The 16,026-nt window shown below is 39.1% G+C and overlaps 1 protein-coding gene across 4 annotated transcripts in view; it reads right to left on the bottom strand.

The window, feature by feature from the left end:
• AFF2 (ALF transcription elongation factor 2) overlaps positions 1–16,026 on the bottom strand; it is a 389,617-nt gene that overhangs the window by 105,193 nt on the left and 268,398 nt on the right. The window lies entirely within an intron of this gene.

Here is a 16,026-nt window from a genome sequence, read left to right as displayed (position 1 = left end):
CACAATGACCTAACAGAGGAGCCTGTTGAAAGCCTTCTGAAACTGTCATAAAGAGAAACCATTTCGAGAACCTTAATTGGTTTCTAAATAATTTGTCTTGTGGTGACCTTTGTTGTCAGACAGCTTAGTGGGCACAAAAGATCTGGTCATAAAACTATTAGTCATTAACCCTTGGATATATGACAGATGTCTTCCTGTACAATTTCATCTAAAGATGTAATCCTATAATACAGATAAGAAATCTTTCTTTCAAAGGGCAGGAAAGTATCTTGGGAAAATATGAGCATTTCCAATCTTGGTGATAAGATGTCACTTTAAAAATTGTTTATTGGACCATATATGTCTTTGTTTCTATGGGAGCATCAGTTCCAGTATCACCCAGTATTGGCAAATCATTCTTTGTGATCTATTTCCACAATCCTTGATCATTGCAACAGGGCAGCTACACCACTGCAAACCAAACATCGTGCTGGTATCAAAGAAAGACCATATCATTATGGGTAGTAGTTAAGATTTCCAAAGACAAGAGGATACTTCTTCAGATATGTCCTGCTTAGTAACAAGTCAAAGAAGATTTTATAACCCGGAAAGATAGATCAACATTTTGATCAGCTTAGCCTACTTCAGTAAAGCCAGATCTTATTTACTAAGTCCCGAAAGGGCCTGTGAGCTGCCTCAATCAAGGGGATTCTCAAACCTAGAATTCTCTTGGATTGAATTTATGGATACTTCTCATATTTAAGTACAACTCAGATTAGGTAGATTATAGGACACAGTCCTTTCTAAGGCATTACTCTGTCTCCCTCAAAAAGAGAAAACTTTAAAACTGGAAATTTGAAAAAAAAGATATAGGGGATAGCTAGGTGGCACAGTGGATAGAGCATCGGCCCTAGAGTCAGGCCCTGAGTTCAAATGCAGCCTCATACACTTAATAATTACCTAGCTTAGGTAAGTCACTTAACCTCATTGTCTTGCAAAAAAAAGGAAAAAGAAAAAGATATTAATGATTCCTTTAAAATTAGGATGATAACCAAGAAAATTGGCCATCTTGTGAGTCCACTAATAAAACATGTGCCATTACTACTTTCTGCCTTTTAAGGACATGGCATATACTGAGGCCTTAAAAGATAGCATGGGCAAAAAATATGATTGCTGGGAAGGACAACTGTTGGAGTTGGTTTCAGATAAACTAAATTCCCAGGATTTATAAATTCCCTTCAAAGGAATAATGAATGTGTAGAAGACCCAAGAGAAGGAAAAAAATTGTGTCTTGCCATTTCTTTAACAGTTGCAAACTTATCACTACAAACCTATAATTCATTTCTGCAAGCTATGATGAATAAAGAATGTGTTGTTCATCTTAGTTAGAGAATTCAAATATTAAAAATTCAAATGCTTCATTAAGAAACTTCATTATTCATTTTGCAATGAAGAGTTAGAAATATAATTGACAATATTTATGGGGCATTGACTACATTACATGTGAAATACTGGGGGTGGGCTTTCAAGGGGTCAGGCAAGGAGCATTTATTACGTGCTGCCTATATGCTTGGCACTGTTCCAAGTGTGGGAAGGGGGAGGGTAGCACATGGTTGACATTTGAATTGAGAAGAAAATATGCAAATAATTGGACAAGCAAAGCTATATACAAATGGAAGGAAATCTATGCAGTAAGACCTTAGCAATGGGGCTACAAAGAACAAAAGAAAATTTTGGTTCTTTCCTTGCATTTCTAATCTACCGGGAGGGATAAGTCCAGTTCATAAATAACTGAGTATAAGGGAGAATAGGATGAATGCTAGAAGAGTGGCATACCTCAAGTATAATGATGGTTTAAGAGAGGGGAAAGAGAAGGAAGATGCTCTTGAGCAGACTGAGGAGGCAGTTTCGCTAAGAGTGGCATCTGAATGAAGCTTTAAATGAGAGGTAGGAGAGAAACCAGTGAAGGGATGTGGCAGATGTGTATTTTAGGGAAGACCATGTCTGATCCAGGGGATAGCATGAGCAAAGGGATAGAAGGAGGTTTTCAGAGATAGCTAGATGATGTTACCATGGATGCAGCACTGGGCCTAGAGGCAGGAAGACAAGTTCAGTTCTGGTATTAGCGTGACAGGGGGCCGGGGGCAAGTCACTTAACCTCTCTTTGTCTTACGGCAAACCACTCCAATATCTTTGCCAAGAAAACCGCACAGATAGTAGGGTGCACAGGTTTACAAAGAGTCAGATGTGACGGAACAGCAACAAGTTTTGGGGAAACACTTAGAGGCCCTTGAATGTCATTGTCAGAAAATGTGCTCTAATAATTTTAGCAGACAATGCATACAATGCAGTTTTCAGCAGAGTTAGAGCCTGGGTTGGTGGCAGTGGAACTTTCAGCCAACTTTTCCTTGTCTCCTGGTCCTTTGTCAGTCTGACCACCTTGAGCACAATCAACATGGCAACGTGCTTCCAGGCTCTACCTTCCCCCATCTATACATCATACTGCTCGGCCCTTGGGACTGGTATTGGCAGTCCTAAAGGTGCAAATGCTGCCTCTTTTTCTAGATCAAGAGGCAAGAATTACTATTTCATAGCTCAAAACATAGCAGCCACTCACCTCACTAAGATTTGAAGGGGATGTTACTTAGGCTTTAGAGGCAACGTGATACTATGAACCATGAACTTGTTTGGAGTTAGGAAACCAGGTTCAGGTCTCTGATCTGAGCTTTATTCACTTATAAAACTGACCCCAGGCAAGTCACTTGAACTCTGTGTACTGCTAGCCACTCTTTAGGATCTACACATTAAATAAAACAGGTTGCAACTGAATTAGCAGAAGGTTATAACACAGGATTATACAAGTAGTAGATATATGAGGTGGGATCTGAATTCAGGTCTTCCTGACTCCAAGTCCAACATTCTAGCCACTGCTTCGCCTTCTCTCGGGTATCTCAGGTGGGAGTTAAGCACTAGACTGAGAGGTGGGAGCAATGTTGCAAAACTGCAGAAAAATTTGTACATCTACATGACTTCAGAAGATTATTTTAAATAAAAGAAAATAATTATCAAATATTCCCATAAATACAACTCTATTATTGTACCTGAACAAGATGCATCAAATTGACTAAAGCCTTTAATTTTCCATCCCATATTTCCCGCCCTGGCCACCCCTTGCCTTATGTGGATTGCTTCTCCCAGGAGGCTGTGATCTCCATGAGGTCAGAGACTGGCTTTGCCTTTGTACTTGGATCTCTGGCACGTAACACAGAATAATCACTTAATCATTTTTCATTCATTCTTTCTTTTTTTAATACTAAGAAAATTGCCCTTTCATTTTTCAATTGGAGGGAAACAACCAAACGAATGACCTTTGATTCACATATATACATTTTAAATATTTTTTTCAGGATCTAGTCAAATCTGATTTTGTGCTAAAATTTTCAATATCATTGCTGCTAAGGCTCATTGTATACCACAGAGGAGATGACAAATAAAGGAAAAAATTCCCAGGAATAAAGGTCTTTCCTGGAAGACAGAATCATGTAAAAGTCCAGAAAACAGCTTAAGTCAGTATGATAAAATAAAGAGCAGTCAGGAGACTGGACTTCAGGCAAATAATTTCAACTGAGTCTCCTAGCTTATTTGACAGTCTTTTAAAAAGATGACAAGGCAGCACAGAGTAGTAGCTAGAACACTAGACTTGGAATCAGCTCCTTATTAGCTGTGTGACTCTGGGCAAGATGCTTAGCGTGCCTTAGTTTCTTCATCTGTAAAACAAAGGCATTGGACCTGATGGCTTCGAGGATCCCTTCAAGCTCGATAATGCTATCATCCTTTGATCCTAAGACAGCAATTATATCTTTGCTTAGTTGTGGACTTATCTAAGCCAAACACCCCCAGGTCCTCCAACCATTTAATATAATGAGGTTTCTATAACCTGTCATCATCTTGGACACCCCACTGTATACTCTCCGTGCATTCACAGTTCATGTAACTCTTAAAATGGAGAAAACCAGATTGACTGGAGGGTGAATAAGTATGCTAGTGGGGTAGGAGAGAAGCTGAAAAGGATTGAAACTGACCTTTAAGGAAAAAAAGAAGAAAAATATCTGATGTTCTACAATAAAACAGAAGATAAAATGATCCCTAGGAGGTCCCAAATGCAACAGGGTAAAGGAAACCACTTCAAAGGACACACAGTAGCTGCTTAAACTTGTAAATAAATAGTTTAACTTTTTGTATTTTTGAAAGAAAGCTATACTAGAAGACTGAAAGTACATATGGATTTTAGACACTCACAATATTTTTAATGCAAAACAAATGCTACAGCAAAGCGTACCTATGCCTAGTATAATCAAAGTGTATTTTGTCTTTGTGTGTATTATGCATTAAGTTATCAAGACCAAGGATCACAGACTTAGAGCAGGAAGGGACCCTAGGGGCATTGAGTTCATGCCCCCTCCTTCAATAGATTGGGAAACAGGCCCAGAGAGATGAAGGAATCTGCTTAATGCTACATACATAGTAAGCTAAAGAGGCAGGATTTGAACCCAGATTCTTTGCCTTTGCCCCTGAAATATTGGTGGCTTGGTGGCATTCTTAGCAGCCAACTGACAATAAAATTCTGGGTCTACATTTCAAAGTTTTCCACCATTGTCCAAGAGACAGACTTCCAAGCAAGGATGACTTTGCCCATTACCTTTATTCACCAGGACAGAGTGGAAAAAGATGGCAGTGGGTAGTGGAGAAGGATTTCTTATCTTAGTCAATCACTATGTACACTGTGAAAGCATAAATATTTGCTATTTGTTGTGGGAGCAGCAAAAAAAACCTTTAGGACAAGACAGAAAAGTCAAACTACTTTCTGGGGTATGATTATCAAAATAAATCCAATGATGCTTTCCCTATTCTAGGTCTGGAAGCATGGGTCATCTAACACTGATCGAGACACTATCTAGTTAACTCTGGGATCATGGAAATAGGCCTTTCCTTCCCTGGGTCTCAGTTTCCTCTTCTATGATATTAGGAGGTCGACTCCTCTGAGATCTTTGCAGGGCCCCTTTATTGCTGATGTTCAATGGTTCTCTGATTCTCATTTCCTAGTTTATTCTACTACCCTATTCATACCCCCCCCCATCCCCATCCCTCTATTGCCTCAAGGAAATCACAAAATCTATGTGCTTTTTGAAATGTGAGCATGTGAGGATATGTATGTGTGCATAGCTGTGTACGTGCTTGTACACGTCCGTGAGAGTGTGTGCTAGTGTGTGCCAGGATACATATATGTGTGTAGCTGTGTATGTGCTTGTACATGTCCGTGAGAGTGTGCGCCAATGAACATGTGAGGATGCGTATGTGTGTGTAGTGTAGCTGTGTATGTGCTTGTATACATCTGTGAGAACCATGGAAACAATGTAGACTAACAGACTACATTCTGTGGGGGATGGGGGTAGGGAAGCAAGATTAGGGGGACAAATTGTAAAATTCAAAATAAATAAAATCTTAAAAAAAGTGTGTGCCAGTGAATATGTCAGTGAGAGTGAGAGTGTGTGTGTGTGTGTGTGTGTGTGTGTGTGTGTGCACTCACAGCAGGGCTAGGGCAAGGCCTTCTGCAGGGATCAGGCTTGGAAGAGGGATTTGAATCCCCAGCACCATTTGCTTTTTTATGATTAGACTATTCTTTGAGTGTCATTTCCAATTTGACTTGTATTAATAAGCCTTAAATACCAAACAGGTAAAAGTCAAATCCTTGCCTCTTAAGGAATAAAAAGTAGTTTAGTGCCTCTTGGAAGCAGAGCCCTCATTAACTTAACTACCACAATTTATGGTATGTCATTCGGAAGAGATCCCAGCATATGTCTCCCATAGAGCCATCCAGCCACGTTCAGCTATATCTCCCAGCATAGTCATAGGACCATAAATGTAATTGCACAGGAATACTTACTTCTACCAAGAGGCAATCTTTTCACCTCTGAACCACTCCTGAATCAATCCCAGAAAGTCCACATTAGAGTTTTATTCGATGGGCTTTCTACTATAATTGGTTTTCATTTTCTGGGTACGTTTCTCTGTGTAAGAAGCCCTTTCGAGGTACACTGAGTCACGTTACCATGCTGATGCTGAGATGAATAACTGAATTCTAGTGTATTTTCAGAATGTGTTACACACATTGAGGCACAATTTTATCATTTTTCAGGGTTTTCCTGCATGAAACTATCAACCATTGGATCTCCCAGGTTGTTTATAAGACAATGGACAAAAAAATACAGACAAACAAAAACAAATGCTAGAATAATTCCAAGTGAAAATAAGGTCTTTTATATTCAAGCATCCAGGGTATTCATCTGGAAATTCAATATTCATTCTTTTGTTGAAATACATTCCATTTTTTGTGAAAAATAAAATTTTAAATTTGACAAGAAAAATAAAAGAAGGAATATACTAATATGGGAGAGAAGAGCAGTGTGGGTTAGAGTGGGTACAATGTGAAGAGTACTAGCTGTCAAAGGACATAGGTTCAAATCTAGACTCTTCCAAACCCCCCCCCCCCATGCCCTTGGATAAGTCACTTCCTCACCCCCTCCCCTGAGCCTTGGTTTCCTCATCTATAAAATGAAGACGTTGGACTAGTTGTTCTCATCTAAGGTTCCTTACAGCTCTAGATGAGAAAAAGCATCTAGAATCTGTACAAATCCTATCTCCCTCCAGTGCCACAGAACGGTGTGAATGTGGGCCTGGGTTCTCTCACCAACAATGCCTCTGCCTGCTCTTCAAGGTCTCAGTGGCCACAAGGGAAGAAATTGTGTGGCAGGAACAAGGCTCCCACAGCTCTCTTTACCATCTTAAAGATTATTATTGTAGGTTACTATATTCTGGAAACCAAGGCTCTAAAGATTTATTAAAATATCTCTTTTTTTCCTCAAAGGATTCAGACACTACTTCATGTGCTATTCTGGTGAGAACGAACTTTCATGGCTGGTTTGTTATCAGGAGGCTATATAATACATCAGTTACATTAGTCTCCCTAAATCCTCCTGATGAGAGCAAGATGTCTTAGTAGGAAATGTTCCATTGGGGCCTGGTGTACCATGAGCCCTAATGCAGAATGCTAAGCCATCCATAAGCACTAAGCCTCACAAGTCCTCCTTGTGATCAAGGCCAATATTTGAATGTTGACTGTCAAGGGTCAAAGGATATCTCTTCTATCCACAGACTGGCAATTTTCTTTGGTTCAGATCTGTTTGACCTGTTTATTGCCCTGGCCTTCAACAGCCACAATATTTGAACTGAGCTAATCATACATTCTATTAGGAGAAGGAAGCCTTGAGCAATGCATGGAAGAGTTCGAGGTAAAATAACAAAACCTAGCTGTAGTTTCTTCAAGACCCACCCTTGGGGGGGGGGGGGAGGCAAGAACCATTGGCAGATGCATTGGGAAAAGCTTGGGAAACTAGAATTCAGTTCTCAGAAGCCTAAATGTTCATCTTGAAAGCAATTTGTATTCTTGATGATTCATTGGGCAAGCAGGATGGAAAACAAACATGTTGGAAGAATTCAGTGACACCATTTGTTCTGATAATTACTCCAAGTTAAATAATTGTGAGGGGCTGCCAAGATTTCCAAGTGCATTCCTTTCAAATAGGTAAAGAACAAGATGAAATGTCGAAACATCAGTTTTCTGTTTCCCTATTTCATAAATTATTAATCTTTTAAAAACACATCGGGGTCTTATTGACATTCACTTTTGCTGGCAAGCTTTACAGATGCAAAAAAAATGTCTACGAACCAATAGAGAATGTGATCCTATTGTTTTAACAAAATGAGAATTATTTTCCAAGGGGCTCCTGAATGTCTGTGCACATATTTTCTCTGAGTAACAGTATAAGGCGGGTATGTCCCCGGAGAACAGAACATTTATATTGATGCACTTGGCTACAGACCCCATCTTGCACTGGCAGTAATACAGACATTTTTCCTTAGTATTTGGAGTAATGGGATTGAAATAATTTAACAGCACCTTCTGTGAATGTTAAATACGTTGGCTAATATATTTAGTGTTTGTACAATAAACTACAGTACACGGAACACTCACACTAATATTGAAATCTAGCCTGGTGAGTCATTTTATCTTTCTTTCCAAAAACTTAATTTCTATTAATGTGAGCTTCCTGTTATGCATGGATACATATGTGGACATCTAATTTGCTCATAATTTCATTTAGAAATATTAGAAATTAATATTGAAGAGAGGTGTAGAGGCATGCACATTAAGGATCCTTAACCATCAAAATTTTCAGATATCCAATTCAATGGCTATGAGTGACAATCAGCCAGGGGTAAGAAAGAATAGGTTTTCTCATTCTGAAATGCTAACAATCATAATTACAAAGATTTATCTATTGGAGAAAACAAGCAAAATGTTGGATTTTCAACATAGGCCCTACTTTCCCAGGATCGTAGGGAACTAGAAGTGGCCTCAATTCACTCAGTCAAGTCCCCTAATTTTAAATATCAGAGGCAGGATAGGGAGCCAGTTCTTTTGCCCATAGACTTCTTCTTTCTACTATATTTTAGTGTAAGCCCCCAAACAAAACTCATTTTTTCATCCTATGAGAGTGAGTATTTAAGGAACAACACCGTATGTTGGTAAGAATACAGTTGAAACCATGTAGGAGAGAATTAGGACTTCTTCATACCAATCCTGAGTTAAACAAAGGAAAGCCCACCTTGGGGGGTTATTTTCCACCTTCTTTACATTGTTATTTCTCAGCTTTTCTTATTCCTGATTTCTCATTTTTATTACAGTCTTTTGACATTAACAACACACACTCTTAATCTAGTAAGGCAGGTAGTTCAAGCATTATCATTTCCATTTTATATTAAAGGTGGGGGACAACAGGTGCAGAATTTAGCATACATTTATCAGTTGTGTTATCACAGTATCAGTTCTGCTTAACTTTTTATTTATAAAATCAATGAGGGTTCACTGGGTACGTATGAGGTTATTTTGGAAACAATTATTAAATAGGAACACAAAACCCTATTGAAATGTATTATTTTTACCATAGTATGTAGTTGGAAAAAACAAATAAAATATTTACATAAAATAAAAATGCATTATTTTAACTAATTAAACAAGTGGATGACTGCTTGGTCATTAGTTTGAGTGGAAAAAGAGGGGTCCCTCAAGAATTTCTCTCTTGAATTCTACATCGTAATTTAAGTCCTGAACCCCAAATATGACAAGTAGTACTAAAGATAAAAACTACCTTTCAAAAGTGGGATGATCATGGGGCAGCTAGGTGGCGCAGTAGATAGAGCAGTGGCCCTGGAGTCAAGAGTCCCTGAGTTCAAATCTGGCCTCAGACACTTAATAATTACCTAGCTGTATGGTATGGCTTTGGGCAAGTCACTTAACCCCATTGTCTTGCAAAAACTAAAGAAAAAAAAAGTAGGATGAGCTTTTCTTTCCATGCAAAGTATAGAGGAAGTGCTGAAAGCACTGCCCGTGTTTGCGTGTGTGTGTGTGTGTGTGTGTGTGTGTGTGTGTGTGTGTATGAATAGTAGAAGAGATCATGGGAGAGAGAAGATGCTTTGCTAATGAGTTTTAGAGGGTTGTTTATAAGATGAGGTAAAATGTGACCAACTATTGAGTGAGATCTAGTTGCACATAGAAAAAAAATATCCTTATTGCAGTTCTAATCCATAGATGATATTGGAGTACAGGCTGAATTTTCTTCAAGTGAGCACATACTGGTGGTGCTTCATCTACTGGTTAATCTGCTTTTCCCACTTTGACATGTCTGATGAAGTATTTGAACTCCTATCAGGACAGAATTCTACTTTTCATTTCCTACGACAAAGTAAATGCTGTACCTCAAATACAATTTAAAATGAGGTTCCTTTGGACTGAGAGATCATTTCACTTTAATCCTCTTTGGGTTGTTTAGAATTTTATCTTCAAAAATCTGAAATATGACTCTGTAAAAATGGTCACATTCTTTCTTTTAATACAGAACAATTACTTCACCCTGCCCCTTCCGCTTCTGCTACCAGCATAACCGGCAACGTTCTTCAACTTAACGAATCTGCTTCCCCAAGACCATCAGCACTATTTTTCCTTCTCAGTCTGCTCAATGGATTCATGTCAATAGTACTTCCAAGCAATAAGCCCTCTCCCCACCCTGCACTTCCCCCCCCCACTGTGGTCGTTCTAGGTGGTTCTAGATGGTTCCAGGTTGAGTTTTCACCTTAGTATTTTAACCATCCAGGAATAAGGATTCCCCCTCCATGCCTTTGGTTCTTTTTAATCGACCACCTATCAGGACCCGATTGCCTTGTAACTCTCTGCTGAGCTTTCATTTGACAGAGATAGCTGCGATTGTTAATAGGAGCCTTCACTTCTGCACATTTAACTTGCCTCAGTTTGACAGCTTCACAATAGCCACCTTCCATCTAAAGAAAACCGTGATTTAGTAGAAAGGGAATGTGGGACAACAGCCTGCTTTGTCTTTCAGTCTCCAATGAGTTCTTTTGGTATAAAGTTCCACCACAAAGCCAGAGAATGAAATACTACAGGAAAACAAGATGGTCACAAGAAAGGCTGAAGTTTCTCTATATGCTGGGAAAATTGAAAGAACAGTGGTACTTAAAAATAATGGGCCCTGCTTCTCAGAAACATTTGGACTCAGTAGCAAGAGGAAATATTTGTATTCTTGTGGCTATTTTCATATTTTATGGCTAAACCACAGTTTCTGCATGGCTCATCTGACTGTTTTTCTTAATGTTTTCAGATGGCCAGTGGCTCCTTCTTTCTCTCTCTAAGGAAAAGTTGATTTGAGAAGGTACTGACAAAGTGAGATCCAGGTAAGGTTGTCTTCTCTATTAGATAATTAGATATCATCCAATTACCATTGTATAGACATGAAAAACTGGAGCTCACAGTTTCTATCCTCCTCTAGCCAATACTAGCCCATAACAAGAACTTAGAACATGGCGTGTCCATTTACCAATCTATTATTGTATGGAAAAGCAGCGTAATGTAGTATTTTAGAGGGCAGGCCTCAGAGTCAAGAAGACCTGAGTTTGAATCCTGACCCTAATAAGAAACTATTTTTGCATGACCAAGGCTAAGTTACTTGACTCCTCAATATCCCAGGCATCTCTCCCAACAAACATTAAGCATCCTCTCTATGTGGTCTATTATGCGGAGTGCAAACAAACCAAACAAAGAGTCCCTGTCCAAGGAGTATATATTCCACTGGGGTAGGGGTTATGCCATAGAAACCAGACAAGGAATCTGCTAGTCTACCAAAGGCAGGCATTGTTTAAATAGTTATTACATTTGACACTCACTGGAAATTTCTCATTTTAGAGCTAGGATATGATGAAGGAGGCCCATTCCACACTACAGTTCTACTGTAATCTAGGACACTGGAGCTAGGAAGCATCTGAGGCCAGATTTGAATTCTAGTCCTGGAACTCTATCTACTGAAGCATCACCTAACTACCCCAGCATACTTGTTACTTTTTATGTGTTGTCCTTTGTATTAATCTCCTTGATCATATCACCCTCCCAGGAACATTTTTAAGCCTGGAATCTAGAGTTGAATTGCCACACTGATAGTTTCCTATATAGATTACATCATGTTATAGGTTAAGACATACATTTGCATTGTGTGTATATTTATATGCTATTGAAATGAGTTCATAAACATGAAATATTGTTATTATTATTATTATATGAGAGGCAGCCTGGCACAGTAGGCAGTGGAACTGGAGCAAGGAAGACCTTCCTTTACTATTGTGTGGTCATAGGCAAGTCTTGGAGCTCTAGCTAATTCTCTACAGGTTATAGCGAAGTTGCTGATCTGTCTCAGTGGAGAGAGTTTCAATCTTCATTTGGGATTTTACTCTGATTAACAAGGCAAACCCAGGACAAAGAGAATTAAAATGACTTTATAATAAATGTATTAGAGTGGCAACATATCTACAGGCTGATCACTGAAATCATGGATGACTTCCAAGTAGCATCAGCTTTTATTGGTAACTTTTATAATGAGATAAAGGCAATTCAGATAAGCTCACTTCAGCAAAAGCGGCTGGGCCCTTCCATTCCAGTTCTTTTCCCTGGTAGCAAATATGTGACAGTTTACAGGTGGGGTACTCATAGACAGGAACAAAGAACAGGTAATAAAACAAGCTGCGGACTCATTATCACAGTCCCCAACACTGATTGACAAACAGGACTGGGAACAATGGGTCACTGAGTCAACATAACTTTCAATGTCAGCACTGCTGAAATCACATTTCTTGACCCCAAGATAATTCTGCCTTTAAATATCTCCTGCAATGATACCATGAGTGAAAATAAATTGGACAAAGCAGAAGGTTTGGAATGTGACAATTTTAGAAAGGCTAATTCAAAAAGATGCCCAAGGAGTATTTATTTACTTCATTTTCCAATTCCACAGAAATTCAGAGTTTAAAGGAAAATTTCATTTGCATCTAAACTAGCTACTCAATTTTTCCTGAATTTCTCTTACAACCTAACCAATTAGAAAATGAACATTCTAGGAAAGAAATGGTAATATATTTGCTAAGAGGTAGCTGTCACAAGAATTACAAACAAGAGGTCTTTTGGGAAACTAACTTTCTAAAGTAGAAAATCATAACTAAAAGAACTGGGAGTCTTGAGACAGGTTGAATTCCACAGTGACCCTCCTTTTTGCATTCATATCCCTACCCTCTAGTCATCATAACTGACTGGCGAACCATCTACCTTCCCCGTTAGCCAAATAGGATGGGCTGTGCCTTATTTGAAGAATTACATCTCCTTTGATCTCATATACCTCATTTGATTCATTTTTACTGCTGTAAAGAATGAAATGTAGGTTATACTGAGGGGTATATTTTGCCCTCAGGTTGGTACAGACAATCCTAGCTGATGGTAAGGAGGCCGTGTGAATTGGTAACCAGGCAGATTCTAGCTGCTGAAAGATAATGCACTGTATGGTTGAAATACTCCTGTTGCCATCCGTGACTCTTCCCATAGCATTTCAAATGGCAGTGGTTAGAAATTGTCTGATGCCTGGGGCCAGGCAGCACCAGGACACCAGCTTTCATGTGGCTGCCATTCTCAATAGCATTTGACTAAGTCTGACTCAGAAAAAGCATCTAATAGATACTCTGCTAGTCAATAAACAAAAAGTCATAATCATGATTGTTATCTCTCTATAAATATATAATTTCCCTATATATGTATCATATAATATCTTTATATAAACATTTGTGTGTACCTATATATCCATTTTAGGGTTTATATCTCATGATACATAATTAGAAGCTGGCATCTGATTATTTCTGAATTGATGTTTGTCCCTCATCCTTGAGGAAGACCATGACAACAGGGAGGGGATGTGTTGACAAGCACATGAATTGAATTTCAGCGAGGGGGGCTGTGCTAAGTCACTAGTCTCATGGAGCTATCTGGGTCCGGTGGCCTGATATGAATCAGGACAAGCGGAGATGGCCCTGGGTGTGTGGCAATCAGGATAAAGTGACTTGCCCAAGATAACACAACTAGTAAATATCATAGGCCAGATTCGAACTCTCATCCTCCTGACTCCAAGGTCTATCCACTGTATCACCTAGCTGCCCCTATTTCTGAATTGCTAACTACAGGGATACTTCACCACAGCACAGACTAGTGAATAATCAAAATGATTATGATAAGTATTTTACCATAGTCATTCAGAAATCAATATTCTTTCCTATTAAAAAGTATGCTCACTGGGGCGGCTAGGTGGCGCAGTGGATAAAGCACTGGCCCTGGAGTCAGGAGTACCTGGGTTCAAATCCGGTCTCAGACACTTAATAATTACCTAGCTGTGTGGCCTTGGGCAAGCCACTTAACCCCATTTGCCTTGCAAAAAACCTAAAAATAAAAAAAATTTAAAAATTATGCTCACCCATTACATTCAGAAAGCACAGAAAACAAAGGATGGATTTTCTCTTAAGCCCTTTCTAGAACCATTAAAATGTGGTTACACAAGAGATGTATACTTGACTATCAGACCCTTGAGGCTATAAGGCAAAAAAATGCAGGGCATCCCTTACTAATATGAGTGATCTAGGGGTTAATGTGGGGTATTCATGCAGACACAGAAGCCCAGATAGTCAAGAGGGATCCCAGTGGATTATAGCTGGACATTGTGCTTCTGCTTAAACAGGGTTACAGGATACTAAATCAGAGATTGTAACAGGAGCCAGGGCATCTTTAAATTACTTATGGAATTGCTAGGAATGATGTGAATAAGAAACAAGAAGACTGGAAGCTCCTGGTTACCTATTTATTCCACCATCATCCATATTAAGCACTTATCTATCTAGACCCTAGATGCTAAGTAATGGGAATACAAAGAAAGAAACGTTGCCTCTGCCTGCCCTCAACATCTCACATTCTATTGGGGAAGAGACAATATACCGAAAACTATGTAAGAACACACAAGTTATATACTGAATAGATGGAAAGTGATCTGAGAGTAGAGGAAGTGGGAAGGGTTAGAGGTTAGATTAGAAAAGACCTCTTGCAGAAGGCAGGTTTGACCTGAATATTAAAGGGCAGCCAGGGTTTTGTCTTTAATCGTGGAGATGATAGGGAGCCCTGGAGATTTCTGAGGTGGGGGTGGGAGTGGTACAGTGTAATATGGTCAGATCTATACTTTAGGAAGGGCACTCTGCTAGCCATATGAAGGATGAATTGGAGAAGGGAAAGAGACTTGAGGAAGAGAAACCAACCAAATCCCCCCTTGATCAGTCTAAGGATGAGATGAAGCAAACTGGCATCAAGATGGTAGTTGTGTGAGTGGAGAGAAGGGAAAATATGAGATGCTGTGAAGATGACAAGACTTGGCAACAGACTGGATATGGGACCTGAGAGTGAGAGAGGAATCAAATATGACAATGATCTTGTGAGTCTGGTTTATTGGGAACATGGGGATTCATTCTCTTGAGAGTAAAAAGGGGAAAACGGGGCTGGGGAGGATAATGAATTTCATTCGGTACAGGTTGAACTTGAGATGCTTTATAGGATAGCAAGTTCAAGATGTCTACAAGGCAACTGTGATGCTAGACTAGAGCTCAGAGGAAAGGTTAGGACTGAATCGATATATGTGTGTGTGTGTGTGTGTGTGTGTGTGTGTGTGTGTATAAAGAGAGAGAGAGAGAGAGAGAGAGAGAGAGAGAGAGAATCTTGATTCTAATGACTTCAGCTCCCTAACCCTGACTCACTGTTAGCTCCTCATTTTACAAACATATCTATGAGTAGTTGTATACCTCTGTGCTGGGAACTCTCATGGGATAATCTATCACAGTCTTCTGAATGGGAAAGAAAGCTTAGACTGAAGCCCCTTAAAAAAGACCAGAAATATAATATGAGAGAATCTTAATGGTTACTAACATTTTTTTCATCTGCTCTTTGAGTTATTAATTAATACTAGATTAAATGTCAATGTACAATTCCAAGCTATGCAATTATGAGGTAAGGAGCATTTCTAGGAACCCGAAATATAATTCGACATGACTTTGCTTAATATTTTTCACAACCTAGCTAGAGGTTATTTGTCATTGCTATTAATGTAAAGCTTTCCTCTAAAATCATGAAACACCTACTCCCCCTTCCAAGGAATTCAAGTGGTTTGACAGTGTACAACCATTCTATAAGGAATATCATATACTTCTTGCTACATCCACCCATTTCAAAGATGAAGATATACTTCCTGCTATAGCCACCAATTTTAAAGATGAAGACTAGTATGAACAGTCCTCATATAATGCATGAACACGGGAAAGAGTTACCCTTAGTTTAGGACTCTAACAATTACAGTAGGTTAAGATTAAAATAATACAAAGTCGTCATTTCTCTCCAAAGCCCAACTAACCAGCAAATGCTCAGATTCCTATCCATGAATGCTACTGATTCTTTGCTGCTTAGTGAAACTTCTCATAATTGAAGATCATAGCACTTCTGTATCCTAAAATTTGCAA

Source organism: Macrotis lagotis, chromosome X, assembly GCF_037893015.1.
Source record: "Macrotis lagotis isolate mMagLag1 chromosome X, bilby.v1.9.chrom.fasta, whole genome shotgun sequence".
In the NCBI taxonomy this organism is placed as follows: domain Eukaryota; kingdom Metazoa; phylum Chordata; class Mammalia; order Peramelemorphia; family Peramelidae; genus Macrotis; species Macrotis lagotis.
Note: the sequence above shows the minus strand (reverse complement) of the source record. Positions and strands in the feature narration are given on the sequence as shown.